Source organism: Leopardus geoffroyi, chromosome C3, assembly GCF_018350155.1.
Source record: "Leopardus geoffroyi isolate Oge1 chromosome C3, O.geoffroyi_Oge1_pat1.0, whole genome shotgun sequence".
NCBI classification, from domain to species: domain Eukaryota; kingdom Metazoa; phylum Chordata; class Mammalia; order Carnivora; family Felidae; genus Leopardus; species Leopardus geoffroyi.
The window spans coordinates 68,408,528-68,427,031 of NC_059338.1; the positions used below are offsets into that span (position 1 = coordinate 68,408,528).

At 56.0% G+C, this 18,504-nt stretch overlaps 1 long non-coding RNA gene across 1 annotated transcript in view; it reads right to left on the reverse strand.

Annotated features, from left to right (window-relative positions):
* LOC123585302 overlaps positions 1-18,504 on the reverse strand; it is an 83,339-nt gene that overhangs the window by 14,364 nt on the left and 50,471 nt on the right. The window contains exon 5 of the long non-coding RNA XR_006706046.1: positions 2,976-3,098. This is a non-coding gene — a long non-coding RNA (uncharacterized LOC123585302). The remainder of the gene's footprint in view (positions 1-2,975; positions 3,099-18,504) is intronic.

Sequence of the window (18,504 nt, forward strand, 5' to 3'; positions counted from 1 at the left end):
GAAATATCGCTGTTTTGAATTTTGACATCCTTTTGTTCATTCGGCCTCCAGTACGGAGACAACCTTGAAAGTGTGAACACAGGTAGCCCCTGGGTACTCACCCATCCTGTGGTCATCAACCATCCTTCAACGGTCCAGTTAAGGGGTTGAATGTCTTAGTTCTGGCTTATGATTGTCACAGTCTTTGTTGCTAAAAAACATGTCTCCGTCCAGAGCCCTGCGTCAAACGTGCCCCATCACCGTCTCTTTAGGAAAGATGCCCCGTGAGGATCACCGGCAGACAATGAGACAGTGTCACGGACTCAAACACATTTATTTGTCAGAGCTAAGGCTTCTGCTGACCTTAAGGTTTCCTGAGAGTTGGGGGAAGGGCACCCCTGAGTCCAGACCAGAGGCGAGGCCTGGTGAAGTAAGGGGGATGCTCGCAGCTCCGCATTCGTTCCACAAACGTTTGTGAGTGTCCTCTCTGTGCAGGTGCCGCGGACACGGGAGAGCAAAACCCACCCAGGCCCTGCCTTCTAGAAACTTCTGGCAGGGAAAACAGAAACTGATATAAATACATGTGTAGTGTATACATATACATGCACGTTGTGTGTGCATATAAACGTAATACCCTGGAACAAGCTGCGGGAAGATCTGTGAGGGTCTAGGTCCAGAAAGCTCTAAGAGGGAACACAGTGTGATCTGCTCTGGTCTGGGAAGGCAGGGCAGGCTTGCCTGGGGGGGAGGGGGGGAAGGGCAGAGTCTGTGCCCACAGTTCCGCCCCCTCCCCACCCCAGGGCTGGAAGATTGAACACTGCGTTTCCCAGACTCCCTTGCCAGCGGGTTCTGCACGGGGAGGTGGGAAGTGGGAGGCAGGGAGATGCGGTCGCTGCTGCTGTGGCGGCCGTGGGCTCAGGGCGACACCACGCTCTCTTCTGTGCATCCAGCCCCCGGAGGCGGCCGGGCTTCCTAAAGCAGCCGGTCTTTGAGTCGTTCGCCTTCCCCTTTCTGCTCGGCCGCTCTCGCGAGACCTCCATTACCAAATTCCTGCGTTAAATTCCCTGTGTTTAAAACCCTAGAGGAACTTTTGCTCCCCGACAGCACTAACGCTCAGCTCCTGACACAGCCCCACAAACGGACTCAAACATGGGCGTCTGGATGGGTCACCGGAAGGGACGCTAGCAGCTGCAAGGCTCGAGACCCATAAAGCTTCGATGACCGTGAAAGAGAACCTCTTGCCTCTCACAGCCCCAGAGCCACCTACTAGAGGTCAGACCTCACACCTGATCGGGCAGACTGCAGAATTATCAGTAACAGACCCACCGCGTCTCTTTTGAGTCCTGTCCTGTGATCTATAACCAAGCAAGCAACCCAGCTGCGCCTCTAGGTTGTGGGTCTGGAGGTGCACAGGACGCACGTGGCACACAGGACCAACGGCCCTTCCAGCCCCAGGAAGGTCCAGGCACAGATGTGAGGAAAGGCATTCCAGGCAGAGGGAACGGCAGGTGCGAGGCCCAGAAAGGGAGCCAGCATGGCGAGCGTGAGGGACGGGGAAAGGCCGGCGCGTCTGGAGCACGGCAAACGAGGAGGAGCTCAGAGGGACATGGTGCCGGAGAGACAGCGGGGTCACGTCTGGCCCAGCCAGGATGAGAACTCATTTTCTTCTGGTTTAATAAAATCCAGTTGAAGGCGAAAAGCAGGCGGTTTCCTGGGGTTCTGACACTGACCACCCAGAGTCAGCGCAGAGCCCCCTGGTTCAAGGGCACAGCCCCCAAGAAGGCAGTCACTGCTTCAATGCCAGCTATGAGCTCAGGGTCCTGAGGCCGCCCACACATCTGACCAAGTGGCTAAAAATGCAGGGGTTGCTATGGCCTCCTCACTAGGGTGACTCACAGCCCCCAGGGAAGCGTGGTGCCTGTGGTTAGAGCTGGATTCGAATCAGGACCGGCCAGATGGAGAGACACAAAAAGCCAGGTCTGGGGGAGGCCCAAAGGCAGAGCCTCCATAGCCTCCCCCCGGGGACCTCTAGGGACCCAGGGTGTGTCACCAACTGGGGCAGCTCCCTCCGGCCTCAGTGCCCAGAGTATCTGTGGGGTTTGGTCACCACGGAGAGACTGGCGGGCTGAATCGTGGGCCACGTGGTTGGACTACACCTTTTTTTTTTTTTTTAATTTTTTTAACGTTTATTTATTTTTGAGACAGAGAGAGACAGAGCATGAACGGGGAGGGTCAGAGAGAGGGAGACACAGAATCCGAAACAGGCTCCAGGCTCTGAGCTGTCAGCACAGAGCCCGATGCGGGGCTCGAATTCACGGAGCACGAGATCGTGACCTAAGCCGAAGTCGGACGGTCAACCGACTGAGCCACCCAGGCACCCCTGGACTGCACCTTCAACAGCCTCTCCTCCCCCGAGGGCAGGCTGGCACCAGGTGCTCACAGCCCAACTGACCACAGGCTTGGTGCTTCTGGGGTGGGCTATCTCGTCAGCATAAACCATCAAGAACCACCACGAAACAGTGGCACTCGCATCACTTGGGAAATCCGGTGGGTTTTAGAAGTCCACGCTAGGAACCTGGGACAGAGACCAAAGAAATTCCTTACGACGTAGCAGCAGGAGAGTTTCACAGTCAGAGTTAAATTTTACAAAGATCATCGATCGCAGCTGCTATGTGGAGGGGTGGACAGCAGGCATCTATGGTGGCATTCCAACAAGACGGCCCCTGGGCAGGCACCTAGTGCCCTTGGTCCTGTCCATGTCCAAGCCTGGTTCCGTGGCCTTCCCGGTCATTCTGGGAGCTACAAAATGCCCTCATAACAAAGTGTTTCTGCCCAGGTTCACCGGGAATGGTTTCTGTACTTTTCTACCAAGAGCCCTAAGCGTGGCACATCTTTCTAGGCTCCTATGGCCTAGAAATAGGAGCCCAGAATGCGGCGGGGGCCTCGAACGCTCGGCACAAAGCTCCCGCTTACAACGAGACGGGAAACCACCAAACCTGTGACTGAAGACAGGCGTGACGGAAGTTTCGTCTGCATGGTGGCACCGGGCTGGATCAGAGGTGACGGTGGTGGAGACGGAGAGAGACAAACAGCGTCGAGATAGGATACGGATGTTCCCTCTGCATGGAGGATGGGAGAGAAAGAAATCATCATCATGGAAGCCAAAGTTGTGTATGAGGGAGAACAGTAAGCACCGATTTATGGAGAACGTCCCATAAAGAACAGTCAGTTCCTTGCCGCGTCCTTTCTGCTTCTTCCCGAGGTCAAGAGGCCACGGCCCCGCCTGCTAACGGCCCAGACGCTCAAATCTGATGAACGGCTGCTTCTCCTTGAAGGGGAAATGGGGCGGTTTTGCTGACTCAGCCCCATTTTCCCAGTCAGGCAAATTTATTTCTCGTACGCACACGTGCCCTATTCAAGAGCCTCGTCTCCCGCTTTCCTCTCGTGCAACTTGTCCTCAGTTCCCTCAGGGAAACTCCCTCTGTCCTCCAGTTTCTTCTTTTTTTTTTTAATTTTTTTTTTTTAACATTTACTTATTTTTGAGACAGAGAGAGACAGAGCATGAACAGGGGAGGGTCAGAGAGAGGGAGACACAGAATCTGAAACAGGCTCCAGGCTCTGAGCTGTCAGCACAGAGCCCGACACGGGGCTCGAACTCACAGACCGCAAGATCGTGACCTGAGCTGAAGTCGGCCGCTTAACCGACTGAGCCACCCAGGCGCCCCAGTCCTCCAGTTTCTTCCACGTGCGAGCCGAGGAAAAGTGAGCCCAGCGTGGTTAGTGCACAATAGTGCCAGCGACATGCCCTCTCGAGGAGGAAGGCAGGCCTGACACTAGGAAGCCAGGTCTCATGTCCTGAAGATCCCATCACCTCCCAGAACGTCTAAGGACACACATTTCCCTGCGGACCGCCAGCACGCGGTCCTTCCTTAACTAGCCCTATGTCCCCATAGGTGTCACTGTTTAGTAAAAATGAAAACCTTCCATAATCAGTTTCAGGGATGACGGATGAAATCACTTACCTACATGCTAATGTTGCAACGGACATGGATTTTGCTACAAATTTTTCTTGCAGACATACAACCTGGCACCGACTGATATTATCAGTTTTTAATTTATTTTTTTTAATTTTTCAATGTTTATTTATTTTTGAAAGAGACAGAGTGTGAGGGGGGGAGGGGCAGAGAGAGAGGGAAACACAGGATCTGAAGCAGGTTCCAGGTTCCGAGCTGTCAGCACAGAGCCCGACGCGGGGCTCGAACTCACAAGCCGTGAGATCGTGACCTGAGCCTAAGTCGGATGCTCAACCGACTGAGCCACCCAGGCGCCCCAATATTATAAGTTTAAATGGTGTTAGTGGGCCAGCCTGGGCACCCAGTTGTATTTTTATTTTATTTATTTATTTTTACCGTTTATTTATTTTTGAGACAGAGAGAGACAGAGCATGAATGGGGGAGGGTCAGAGAGAGGGAGACACAGAATCTGAAACAGGCTCCAGGCTCTGAGCCGTCAGCCCAGAGCCCGACGCGGGGCTCGAACTCACGGACCACGAGATCGTGACCTGAGCTGAAGTCGGCCGCTTAACCGACTGAGCCACCCAGGCGCCCCATGTATTTTTAGGAGAAAGTGCGTTAGGCCTTCAAACAAACACTTCCAAGGTGACTGCTGGAAACGCAGGTTTTGGAAGCTGAACACAGCTTAACTCTTAATAAAAAAAATTCTAATGAGACATACGAAGTTATATAATTATTTTAAGTATAGTAGCGGAGAATTCCAACATGCGTGTCGAATGCATGTGACTTCCTTTCTCGCCACTTAATTGGTTCTGGTAACCTGCCAGCTCTCTCTTTGTTGTTCTAAAGCTGTCATTACGAGTTTTGCTGGCTCGCAGGGCGACAAAAAGGCAAGCTGGAGGTATGAATTCTGCTGCCTGAGTTTTCTACATATATTTATTAATACTCCTTAAATTATCCTCGAAGCTGGGTGTCTCTCTCGATTTAGAGCCTCTTCTCACCTGGTTTAGCACCGCAGTCTGCCTTTGATTGTTCATACGGCCAGATGCAGCTGCATTTATTCACATGTTTTAAATGAACGCAACGCTTAGCTTGTTGACATATCGGAGGGTCTACAAGTGCCCCGGTTAAAGCCCTCCTCACGACGACACCCGCAGGGCCGGTAGAGTGGAATTAGCCCCATTTGGCAGCACTGTTCCTTTTTTTCGGGGCAAATGCCCGAGCGGGAGCTAAGGGCTCAGAGAGCCGTATTACCAAGCGACACGGAAGGAACAGTTCGGGTTGCATTTCAAGTTTCCAACGGAGATTTCAAGTCGAGGCCATGAGACAAAAGCCACGGGAGCCACGTGGAACGGAAACACAGCTGCATTTGCACTGCGCCTCCAGGAACCAGATTTTCTTCTTCTGCGCCTCTGTCCCCGGCGACGAGAGGGCAGGGGTTCTGAAGCTGTGATCTTCAAGGCCAGCCTTGAAGGCCACGATTACCCACAGCGTGTGACTTCAACAGTCATCGTGCACAAGCTGACAGGTGAGAAGAACCCACCGGGCTTCACGCACGGTCCCGTGGTTGGAGCCACGGGACCACAGAAGTGAGTAAGATTCCGTGGCCCTCCTCCCGCAGCTCCCTATCTGGAGAGAAAGCGAGTGGCTATAATACAAAGCAGACAGAAAAGAGGTTCCCTAGGAGAAGAGGAAGCAAAACCATGCGGAAGGGCAAAGCGGGGACCGACGCGTTCCAACCAGGTGGCAGAGGGAAAGCTTCCAGGCGAGGAGGCTCTGAGTGGAAGCGAGGAGGGTCCCTCAGACAGCAGAGCAAGGACATGGAGGCAGGAACGGCAGGTGGGGCGGCGCGGGGAGCCGGAGGAGACGGACGCGGTGGGCGAGGGGGCCGGAAAGGCAGGTCGGGGCCACATCCTCCAGGGCCTGAGGCCACGACCAGGGCTTGAACCAGACACTATCTGACCGGTGTCATGGAAGAACACCCGCATGACAACGGGGAAAATGGGCTGGAAACCCGACCCACCCAGAAGCTCCTGAAATACCCAGAGTAGAGTTAATCAGGGTGGAAGTTAGAGCAGAGCCACGGCCCTGGGATGGGAGGTTCACAGGAAGAAAGCACAGGGTTGGCAGTCGATCATTCGGACGTCGAGAGGCACCGGAGTCCAGAGAGAATGGAGGGCAAGGGCTGGAAGCTGGCGGGGCATCCGGCCAGGGTAGGGGCCCCCAGCAGCCACGTAGGTAAACACGGCAAACGGAGCAGCGAGGTGGAAAGTGGGTGTTGTTTCAGCGCGGCCGGTTTTCGTCACTGATGAGAGATGCGCATGAGGACATCCAGGAGAGCGTCAGAGAAACGGTCATAGCTCAGACCCTGCAGGAAGGGAGCCTGGAAAAGAAGATAAAAGACGGGAAGATAGAACTTGGAGGAAAGCTGCATTTAAGTTGTGAAGTCAAGCCGTACGCAGAGAGCGGACCAGGAACAATCATAGAGAAGACACGGCCCAAGATACAGCGAGAGCCAGAGGAATGTTCCCGGCGCTCACGAAGGGGAACGGGGTCATGGGGTTTGAAAATACCCCCAAACCAGAGGCGCCTGGGGGCTCAGTCGATTGAACATCCACCTCTTGATTTCTGCGCAGGTCACAATCTCACGGTTCCTGACTTCAAACCCCGCATCGGGCTCTGTGCTGACAGTGCGGAGCCTGCTTGGGATTCTCTCTCTCTCTCTGTCCCTCCTGCGTGCTCTGTCTCTCAAAATAAATAAATAGACTTAAAAAAAATTTTTTTTTTAATTTAAAAAAAAAAGGAAAGACAATCCCCCCAAACCAAAGCTCTTTGAGTTTGCTACCTGTCTTGGCTAAAACCAGAGTGGAACGATCAAACCGGACCTGGCCTTGGGGGTGGTTCAAGCCCTGGCCCTCCCCCCACACACCTGCTCATGAATATTCAGGACACACGCCTCCTCTCGGCAGAAAAGTAGCAGGTCCGTGAGACTCTCAGGGGACAGTTCCAGCACTGAACAAAGTCGGCAGTTTGGCAAAGCCCAGGTTGCACCCTTTCCCCCTCGATCGGTGCGTCCGATTCCTATTCTTCAATCTGCCCTTACTGCCCCGGGTCCCGTGCTGCCGGTGGAGGGAACGGAGTCGTGTGTTGGGGGCGACGCTGACCGTGAGCAGGCGGTGGCTCACAGCCCACTGGGTCCACTGACGCTGGCCAGGTGTCTCCCTGAAGGCCCGGCAGCTGCCGCGTATCGACACAGCGCTTTGGCCAACGAGCGCTTCTCCGCGCGTGGACGCACTTACGCCGCCCCACCAGCCCACAAGGAGGACGCTATTTTGCTCCCCCTGATTCACACGCTCGGAAACCCTGGCCCCTCTGTCTCGGGGCTGAGTCTGCGTCATCGTTCCGGAACCTTCTGCAGCTTGTCCTCTCCGCCGCGTGGCACCCAGCTCACATGTGGCCGGTGATCCTCACCTCTACCTGAGTCAGTATTCTCCGCTGGCAGCCCTTCCCCCATGACTTGTCCTAATTTTAGGTGGCCCTCCCTCCGTCTCTGCCCCCTCACCCTTGAGCCATCAGAGAACCTACATGACAACTTGGCATTAAGAAACATCCACTTCCCACCTAAAAAAAGTGCCACCAAAATGCAAACGGGCTTGAAAGGGGGCTGTCCCAACTGGGCACACCCAGGACAGCCAGACCAGAGGTGGCTGGGGCAGGCCGCCAACTGCTGGCCCCCGCTGCACAGGCCTCAGCCGCACACACTGCCCACCCCCCATGTCCCGGGACCTCACTCCGCATCCAGGGAGGCCAGCCTCGCAGATGGCGGCCGCGGCCTCCCTGGCCTCCAGCTTCTGGTCGGGAGAGGCCAACAGGCATCCGAGCGTAGAAGAAGCAGACGATCGGAAACGTGCCCCCCGCCCCCTGCCGCTCTGAAGGTGACGGTGGCCACTTGTGTCCATGGCAGGCCCAGGTCCCAGCACGCAGGCACCTCGTGGGCACCGCCCCTGCCCTGCCTGTCCCGGCACCCTCTGTCACCCTATGGTGGGACTCACCCCTCACCGCCCGTTAGGCCCTCCCCCGCCCACACCTTTGCATGTCCCCTCATTTAACTGTCCTCAGCCACCACATTTGAGGGTCACCTGCCGACACAGTCCCTTTCCAGAACAAGCTCAGCAGCAGCCCCCAAGCCCCAACGACTGTTAATAGTTGCAACGGCTAATGTGCTGATGGAGCAGAGGACACGAGGACACGAAGCTTCAGACAGCTAACCTGGGATGAAGAAACCAGGTCCTCGTCGCCCGGGGTCGCCGTCCACACCACAGGCTGGCGGCTTCGGCCAGCAGGGCTCCCCCACAGGTGTGAAATCGAGGCGATGGCGGGGCTGTGCTCCCTCAAGGGAGGGGAGCACCCACCCTCACCTCTCCTGGCGCTTGCTGGCCGTCCTGGCATTCACTGGACCGCACCGTGGGGCTTGGGCCTGCACGCGGCCTTCTCCTTGGTCTTCTCGGTGCGCGTCCCCACCCCCACGCGGCCTTCTCCTCTTGTGCCCGTTGACGAGGACCCACCGGCACGGCACCCGCACCCGCCACTGCTCAGTCGGCAGGAACCAGCCTGGACGTGCCCGTGAGCGAGAGCACCGGCCTCTGTCACGACGCCATAGAAAAGGCCACGTCCGCACGAGACTTTGGAGGCTTGGGCGGAGGCGCCGTGTGTGGTGACGACGTGTGATCATGGAGGCCGTAAGGGACCCCGTAGCAGTAGAAGACGTGGGCACGGTCACGCTGGTCTGACTGCTGGCTTTTTCCAGGTTTGCTTTTCCGGAGTCAGTTACGGGTCCTCTCGAAGCTCTCGAAGACTTCAACGCAGAAGGAACCTCTGTTCTGAGCCCGCACGGACTTGCTGCTCGGGTGTTCCAACGGTGGTATTTTTAACGATCGTTCGTTTGTAGAATCAAGGTGACATCTCTAGGCAGACTGAAGATCTAAAATTCATAAATCCCGGGCGCCTGTGGGGGCTCGGTTAAGCATCCGACTCTTGGTTTCAGCTCAGGTCACGGTTTGTGGGTTCGAGCCCCACATCGGGCTCTGCGCGGACAGTAAGGAGCCTGCGGGGGTTCTCTCTCCCTCTCTCTCTACCCCTCCCCTGCTTGCGCTGTCTGTCTCTCTCTCTCAAAATAAAAAAGATAAACTAAAAAAATAAAAGTTAATTCAAAAGTAAAATTCGTAAATCTCAAACTATAAACCATTCCTCTCTGCCACCTGACCCTGCAAAATCAACTCAGCATTTCCATTAATGGGCTTTACCACCGTAGGCAAAGCACAGTCCGAACTCCACGCAGCACTGAAGGTCCTGTCACCTCGCTTAACCACGCACACCCCTTACATCCCATCACACGTCACGCATTTCGTTTGTTCACTCAACAAGTAGTAATTAACCACCTACTTCTTGCTTAGCAGGCGTCAACAGGGTGAACTGTGTCCCCAGCCGTACAAGTACCTGTAAGAAACCGTACTCAGTACCCGTGAATGTGCCCTTGTTAGGAAATGGGATCTCCGCAGGTGTAATAAAGTTGAGGTCGTACTGAATTAGGGTGGCCCGTCAGCCCAGTACCTAGTGCTGGGTCAGCCCAGGACCTAGCGCTCCGTCGGTCCATTTGCATTTAGTCATTTCACAGGATATTAACCAAAGCAAGAGAAGTCATCCTTACTGCGGGCTCTGGCCTGGGAGTTCCGTCTCTTAGCAACCGCCCGAGGGCTCTACCCTCCGCCTCAGCTTGGCGGCCTCCACCCCATCCCTCCCCCCATAGCAGTGAAATTCAAGCCAGCAGCAGGGATGGGACATTGTCGGCTCCTTCGCGTGTAACACCCCACTGCCCTGTACTGATTCCAGGCAGGAAGCTTTCACAACGTAAACTAGCTTGTGTGTAAGAGATCAGATCGGAGCAGGGAGCACAGGTTTACCGGGTCGTGAAACCGAAGTCAGGCAGAAACCTGTCACGGCTGCACACGGGAGCTCAGGCAGTTTCATTCGGACCACGTTTGTCCCCACCTTCAATCCTCCTTTCCTCTGGGTTAGCTTTGCTCATTCGTGCAGGCAGCCACCCCGGGCTAGCATGCTCCTTGCACACACCCCGGGTGAGGCAAACACATCTCCTCCCAACATTCAGACAAGTCCTGAAACCGAGCCCCTCCCGCCAGCCTGGCTCAGATCGTGTTCCCACCCTGGGGACGGTGGAGACAGAATCCTCCCCCAGCACCCTCCACACCCAAAGGAAAACCGGGGAGCGTCACTAGAGGGGGCACGGCGGTGGAAGGACGGGTGAGAACAAAAGTCATTTCCTAACTCGAAGGGTGACGATCACTCGGGGCAAACAGTACGACTCACCCACCCCGTGTCCGTTCCCAATACTTCCTGTTCCCGGCTGACGGAATCTCAGTTTTGCTTGCTTGGCAATATGCTCGCTTTAGGGCATGAATCAAACCAAGTCAAAATTAGTAAACACGTTTCCTGTTTCCAGATTATTTAATGGATGGATTCAAAACAAGCTCTGGTCAATGAATTAGAGGGGAAATCTGGGAAATCTGCTGTGGACGTATGGCTCGGGGAAAAATCCTCCTCCCTGAAAGGAAAGGAGGTTCATGAAGACAGTCCATCCACACACGTGCTGTCCTGGGCTTCCCTCTGGGCCAAGTGTACGGGGATATGATGGGGATGTGATGGCTGGAGCTGCTGCAGCCACCTTGCGACTGTGAGGGGAGGGCCAAGAGAATAGCATAAATGCCAACCCACTGCCCTAATGTCCCGGAGCTACTGACCTGCCATCTCCAGGCTGCTTATCAGGAAAACCACATGCACGAAGCCAGCCTGGCTGTTTCTCACAGCTGCACACGTCCAAACTATTCCACTACAATCCACGGACACGCGGGGCCTCTCCTCACACAGCCATGGCAAACAAGGAACCAGCAGGCCTTCAGTCAACCACCCTTTGCTGAGTTAAAACTATCCAGATGATCACCATCCGGTAGTGTGCCAACACAGGACTAATGAGGAACACAAGCCACAGATGCTCCTCCTGCCCCAGAGTGTCACTCTTTTCCCTCAGTTTCCTGGGGGTAAAACGAGGCTAGTTCTCCCGCCCGGCCTGGGTCACAGAGTGATCACAGCAACTGCATGAAAGAGACAGGCTCCGGGGGCAGGCACCAGGTCTATCTTACATACCCAACGCCCTGCCCTCGATAAATGTTTATTGCGGTAATGATGCATCCAGAGCACTGAGCAAGCTGCTGCATCGCACACACAGAGAGGTGTGGAGGCTGCAGTCAGTGGCCACCCCTGGGAAGGCCCACTCTGCTGCCGCGGCCTCCCCGGCGGCCGTGCGTGCGGCATTTCTCCTTGGCCAGCGTTTGCTCCAGAACAGAAAGCCAAGAACACATCTCCCATCACACAGCAATGCCCTGGCAGCGAGGCACCAAGGCCAATCCAGCGCGATGAGCAAACCCCGGCAGGGCTGAGACCAACCCCGCCCCAGCCTAGCGCAAGCTCAGTGCGGGGTCCAAGCTCCTGCATCCGGGTTTTTGGGCCAGCTCGGCCACCTAAGCTCCCCCCGCCTGCACACCCCACGGGCTAAGGCCCTGAGGGCCAGGCATCCCTCCAAGATCTGCTCAGCTCGGCCCCTTCCCTCCGCAGCGACCCGGGTCCATGGGGTTCATGGGGACCACTCTCCCCTCACCTCCATCAGCTCAGGCGAGCTGAGAGGGGGGAGGGAAACAGCTGAGACACACACACACACACACACGTATGTCCCACATCTGTCAATGAATATGCAGGTGCCACATCTCCAGGCCCCGCGAATCCTGCCCCTGAATCGAGCCAGCCCTGAGGAATGGATCGAGCCATCAGGTGCACACCCAGGCCTCCTGAAAAACCCGGAGGGGGCCCAGGAAGGCCGCGCGGGGAGAACCATGTCACTGTAGCGATGTGTAGGGACAGGGGGTAGGGAAGCACCTGCCCCGTCCGTTCGGCCGTGTCCTACCCGTGGCAGACGCCACACCCGCCACACGGCCCATCAGCCTCCTTTGTGCGGGACCACGCCACTGACCACGTGCCCCGAGACGGCTGTAGAGACAGGGTGTGCCAGGCCCCACTGTCGGGGCTGGGGAGAGGGTTCGCCCCGACCCGACCCCAACAGCGGAAGACCCAGGACGCTTTACCGCAGCACTTTTGCTTTGAGATGCAAGAATTTGCCACTTGGAGCTCTGAGCGGGGCTCTGAAAATGCAGTGATGAATAGGGTGCCACGGCTGTGCTCAAAGGTCATGGCCTCGGGGCGCTGGGGGGCTCAGCCCGTCAAGCATCAGACTCTTGATCTTGGCTCAGGTCACAATCTCGCAGTTCGTGGGTTCAAGCCCCACATCGGGGTCTACGCTGACCGCTCAGAGGCTCCTTGGGATTCTCTCTCTCTCCCTCTTTCTCTGCCCCCCCCCCCCACCGCTCACGCTCTCTCTCTGTCTCTCTCTCTCGAAATAAATTTTTTTTTAAAAGTTCACATTCCCGTGGAAAAAAATCACGGATGCGGCCAAACGGTAGTGGGTTTGTAGTTGAAGAAAAGCAGGTGCCCCCCGGTTTTTGAAAGTCCAGTTCAAACCGCTTTGCCTTTATCAAAGACCTACATCGGCACCTGTTCTTGCTAACTGAAAGGCATCCAAAGCGGACTTCCACTTTTACGAGAGAAAGTGAAAAGAGAAAATAGCCCTCAGTGGCTGTTACAGGGGCAGCACCCGGGCCGCCGCCCAGCTCCCTCCCCCCGCACCACGCGGACCCCCACGCAGCATTCCCACAGCAGGTGCCTCTAAGCATCAGTTTTGTGCATCCGTCGGTAAGATGTGCCCTACGGTGTCAGGAAAGCCCAAGACAGGTTATTTCTTTGGTCTGGAAACGCTAAAAATATTTCCCATAAAAACCGACGGTAACTGTTTCTCCTCTCTGCCACTTCGGTTTATGGAAGGTTTCACGCCTTCAGATACTTTCAGATGCTGCGGGGAACCTCCAGCTGGTTTTATGTAATTAAATACAAAATAAATGAGGCTCTTTTAATATTCATATAAGCAATGGCTTTCACACCTTCACCTGGTCCACTCATCAGCGATCCGTCATCGAGCTCTCCAGGGACGGGACACCGGGTTGACAGTGGGGACTCCATCCTGGGGCCATCTCACAACGTGACCTACGACGGCCTAGGGAAGTGGATATACAGAGCAGACCTAGTTTTTAACTAAACTAATCATCTGAAAAATGGGCAAGAGGCCTCCATTTTTTTCTAGGAAGGAAACGTGGGTTAAATAACAACGCAAGACCGAGTGAACAAGTAAAAGCCTGCGCTCGGTCAGCCACATCATGGGGGAGACGAGGCAGCCAAAATGTTTCCCAAATTATCAAGACCATCGGCAAGGTACCTTTACATTCGGTGTTGATAACGAGAAACCTAATCCCAGGCATAAACGGCGCCTCGGATATTAGCTGATGGCAGTAACGGAAACATTGCATTTGACAAGACATTTAAGAATACTGTTTACATTATCTTCACCTGTCTTTTCTGGATTTCTATGCATATTTATAAGGAGCATAATACATTGGTACCGTAATGCATGTATAAAATTACAAATAAATGGATATACACCTGCTGGGCGCCCACTCACACAACAGCGGGCCATCAGAAGGTTCTGGAAGCCACCGCTCTGAGCGACAACGCCCAGTATGTACCGGAAGTATAGTAATTCCCATAGATGATAGTGGGTTTTTTTTTCAAATCCATCTGTGTCCGTTTCATATGAGTGGCGGTTAAAATACCAAGCAAATAGGGGCGCCTGGGTGGCGTAGTCGGTTAAGCGTCCGACTTCAGCCAGGTCACGATCTCGCGGTCCGTGAGTTCGAGCCCCGAGTCAGGCTCTGGGCTGATGGCTCAGAGCCTGGAGCCTGTTTCCGATTCTGTGTCTCCCTCTCTCGCTGCCCCTCCCCCGTTCATGCTCTGTCTCTCTCTGTCCCAAAAATGAATAAACGTTGAAAAAAAAAAAATACCAAGCAAATAATGTAGCTAGAGTGCAGATTTGTGTGCAAATGTTGGAGAGGAAGGCGGTAAGTGGAAGAAGGTGGGGGGGGGGGCTGGTGGGGGATGGGCACTGAGGAGGGCGCTTGTTGGGACAAGCACTGGGTGTTGCAGGTAAGAGATGAAAATCACTGGGTTCCACTCCTAAAGTCAAGACTGCACTGTGTGGTAACTAACTAAAATTTAAATAAAAAGTTGAAACAATAAATAAATAAATAAATAAATAATCTGATATTGATGATAAAAAAAAAAAAAGGATGATGAACGAGGGGCTCTTTGCCGCCAAGGTGCCACCGCCTAGAAGCAGGGCGCTGACCGCCAGCCACCTGTGGATCCTTACAACCTCAGGCTGCTTTCTCTTCCGTCCTCCAGAAAGGGGGGTGGTTTGTGTGACAAAGCTGGGAATCTAACTGTGACCAGGAGAAATGACCAAATCTCCTGAAGAGCAGGCTGAGAAAACCGGCACTCAGCCAGGTGCCATCTCCCGGCAGGAACGTGCGGGTTTGCTGCCCCCTGCTGTCCCTTCCTGCCCGTGCCGTGTCCTGTGTCCAACGCTCCCTGTGTCCTACGCTCCGCTCCCCGTGACCCTGTGTCCCCTGTGCCCCCTATGACCCACATTCCCTGTCCCAGCCCCTGTGTCCCTGTGTGACTCTCAGAGGCCAAAGGACACAGGCCACAGGTGGCAGAGGCAGGTCTCGAGCCCTGGTCTGGCGGACCCCAAATTCCACGCTTCACGTGCCCACATCCTTCCGGGTCTTGGTTCTGTTGTGCGCAGGGGGGACGCAGCAGCACGGAGCACACAGCCATGACGGTGTCACCTCGGGGGCTAGAGAAGGGAAGGGCTGCGATGGGGGCGCACAAATGTTTTACTTCCTGTATTTTTTTTTTAATTTTTTTTAATGTTTTATTTATTTTTGAGACAGGGAGAGAGACAAAGCATGAGCAGGGGAGGGGCGGAGACAGAGGGAGACACAGAATTGGAAGCAGGCTCCAGGCTCCGAGCTGTCAGCACAGAGCCTGACGCGGGGCTCAAACTCACAAACTGCAAGATCATGACCTGAGTCGAAGTCGGATGCTCAACCGATTGAGCCACCCAGGCGCCCCAACTTCCTGTATTTTAAAAACAAAGTTTTGGGTTGCCTGGGGCTCAGTCAGTTAAACATCTGACCAGCTCAGGTTATGATCTCATGGCTTGTGGGTTCAAGCCCTGCGTCAGACTCTGTGCTGACAGCTCAGAGCCTGGAGCCTGCTTCAGTTTCTGTCTCTCTCTCTCTCTCTCTCAAAAATGAATAAACACTTAAAAATTTTTTTAAAAACTTAAAAAAAAATTCTTCCTAAGTATTTTTATTTTATTATTGTTTTATGTTTATTTATTTTTGAGAGAGAGAAAGAGAGACAGCGTGAGCAAGGGGGGGGGGGTAGAGAGAGAGGGAGACACAGAATCCGAAGCAGGGTCCAGGCTCCGAGCTGTCAGCACAGAGCCCGACGTGGGGCCCGAATTTGGGAGCCGTGAGATCATGACCTGAGCCAAAGTTGGACGCTTAACCAATGACTGAGGTCCCCAGGCGCCCCTGCTAAACAGTATTTTTGAAGAAGAAGGAAAAGACGCTGAAGGAAGAAAGCATCCTCCGAGGATCTGAACACGAAGTCCTGAAAGCTGGTCTACTGGCTCGATGATCACAGGTGGCTGTGAAAACAGGTTTCTCCTCATGGAGAAAATCCAGGTATTTATACAGCACTTTCATCTGGGGACCTCTGAGCATGTCACAGACAGGAGTTAATGGCACCTCCTGTCACCTCCTAAAAGGCGGAGAGGCACTCGTTAAATAGAGTCTGGGCAAGGCGAAGCATCTGGTCTAACCCCGCCGCCGTGGCGGGGGCAGCGGGGGGCCGCGGGTCTAGAAAGCGGACAAACGTCCCACCCGACCGTGGCGGTGACGCATCCACCACGGGCCCTGTGGGGGCAGCTCGGGCAGAGGACAGCCACCGCCTACACAAGAAGCCCCATCTGAAAATATACTTCCACATATAAATAGAGACCTTTTTCGGGGACAACCCAAACCACATCCTCTGCCTTTTATTTTATATGTTCAGCCAGGCTTTTTCAAGCACTGGGTCATCCGTCCTCTGTCCCCTCTCGGCAGACAGGGCCCAGGAGGAGCAGGGACAGGGGTGAACAGCCGCTCCAGAACCCCCTTCAGAGCCGCAGCAAACCCACCTCTTCGCGGCAACACTAACCTGCCCACCTGACTCCGAGGCACGAGGGCTGGCGGTCCCCGAGACACTAGCGGGGTGTCTGCTCCCCCTGGCTCCTCGCCTCAAGTCCTGGCCCCCTGACGGGCCTCCAGGGCTCCAGACGGCCACCTGCAACAATCCTAGAGCCCTGATCTGACCCCGGGGAAAACCCTAGGTCCCCCCACCTGCCGGAGGCGGGTCTACACCCCTGCAGGCGGCAGCCTGTCCCCCTTTCCCAGAAGTAGGGCAGCCCTTGGGGTGGGTCCTCGGGGAGCACCGCAGACCCCCCGCCCCCGAGGCCAGTCCGGAGAGGGAATCCCATGAAGCTGGCACAGGCGGGGGGGAGAGGCACGGGTAACAGAGCGGGGGCTCCAAGCTGCGGGGGCCGCGGGAACAGGACTCGAGCCACGAGGCCGCAAGCCCCTCCACGTCTCCCACAGACCCACCGAGGCAGAGAGCCTTCTGGACGGCCGCCCCTTCTCAGGCGCCCCTTCCCCGGGGAGGATGTGGGAGACACCTGCACGGTCCATCGAAGCCCTGGGGACGCCGCTCTCGGGGGCCGCGCAAAAGCACCACGGTGACCCCGGCGTCGAGACTGCGGGGCCCAGAGCCCCCTCCCCCCAGAGCTCAGGGCTTCCGGGTCGTCCCGCAGCCGAGGGGGAGCCGTGAAGGACCTCCGTGGGCGGTGGCGTGACTGCCGCTCTGGCCGCTGTGCGGGACGGGGTCACGGCGTCACAGCCGACACCGGCAGGGGTCCCCAGTGGCCAGCAGGGACCAGCAGAGACTGGCTCCCCATGCACGCGGGTGCCCCGGGCCTCAGCTCCAGTGTCTGACCCTGTGCCGCCCGTTCTGCGGCTCCACCGCCAGTGACTCTACGGGAGACAGAATATGCCAGGGGCGCGTAGCCCGCTTCCCAGAAGTCTGTGTGGTGCGCTCTGCTTCTTTGAAAGACCTTCCTTAGCACCCGGTCTCGCTAAGCAGGAGAAACCCGAAGCAGATTTTCACTTTTATGACAGAAAGTGAAACAGCGGCCGTTAGGGGGCAGCGACGGCGCCCGCCCAGCTCCTTCCCCGGGCCCCACGCGACATCCCCAGGCGGCCTCCCCACGGCGGGCGTCTCTGAGCATCAGTTTTGTGCAGCCGTCGGCCAGATGTGCCCGACGGTACCAGAAAAGCCTGGCGGGCTATTTCTCGGGGTTGGGAATGCTCTGATGCCTTCCATATAAATGAGAGGTACCTGCTTCTTCCATTTACACCGCTTCAGCTTACGGAAGTTTCCGGAGGAACGCTCCGCCTTCGGACAGCGAGGAAAGCCTGCCTCGGCAGGAGAAACGGAGGCTGGACTGAGCCACGCTTTGAGGGATGCCGAAGCAGGGGACATTGGCGTATTTGGTGCCATTAGCGATGCGGACTGGTGGACGGCTCGCAAGGAGATCTGATCCCAGCTGTGCTCAGCAAAGAAACCTGGTCCCCTGTGTCCCCCGAAGTGAGGGCGCTCGGAGCTCTCAGTCCCTCCCTCCCGCACAGTCCCTGAACGGAGCATCCCGAGGGGCCCTCAGGCCGCACCACAGAGCGCCGGCCACCTCCTGACCCTGACACCGAAGCTCACATCTCGCAAATCAGGACAGACACACACAGCACAAGATCCACCTGTGCGAGCACCTCCGTCTCTGCCGGGAAAGCCTGCTCCTTCCAGGGCCGGAAGCATCCGCACCCCCACGTCCGAGCTGCGCCCTCCCACGAGTCTGCAGAGGCCCGCGTCTGGCTTTAATGACCACCGTCTAGAAGAAACGTATCTGGAGACCCGGGAAGGAAGGAGAAGCGTGTGTTTCGGGCAAAGGGAGGACGGTGTGCTTTGTCTCAAACCGTCTAGCTTCCGGTTTGTAAAACCCGCCACTGCCGACGCGTGTCAGGCCAGGCTCTCACAGTGCTCCCGCGTGACGGGCCGTGAGGACCGACGATGGAAACGCCTCTCATCCACCGCTCTGGGGGGCAGACGGCCCTCCTCGCACGCAGGGAGATGGACTTTCCTTCCAGAGAGAAAAGCCTAGGACTCGATGCCGGTTGTCCAGAAATGCCTGACCCCAGGCCCACGGGCATCCAACGTGTGTGTGGCCCAGAGAGAGTGCTCCCAGCAGGGGCCGGGTGTGGGCCTTCTTCCTCTCATCACAGGGCCC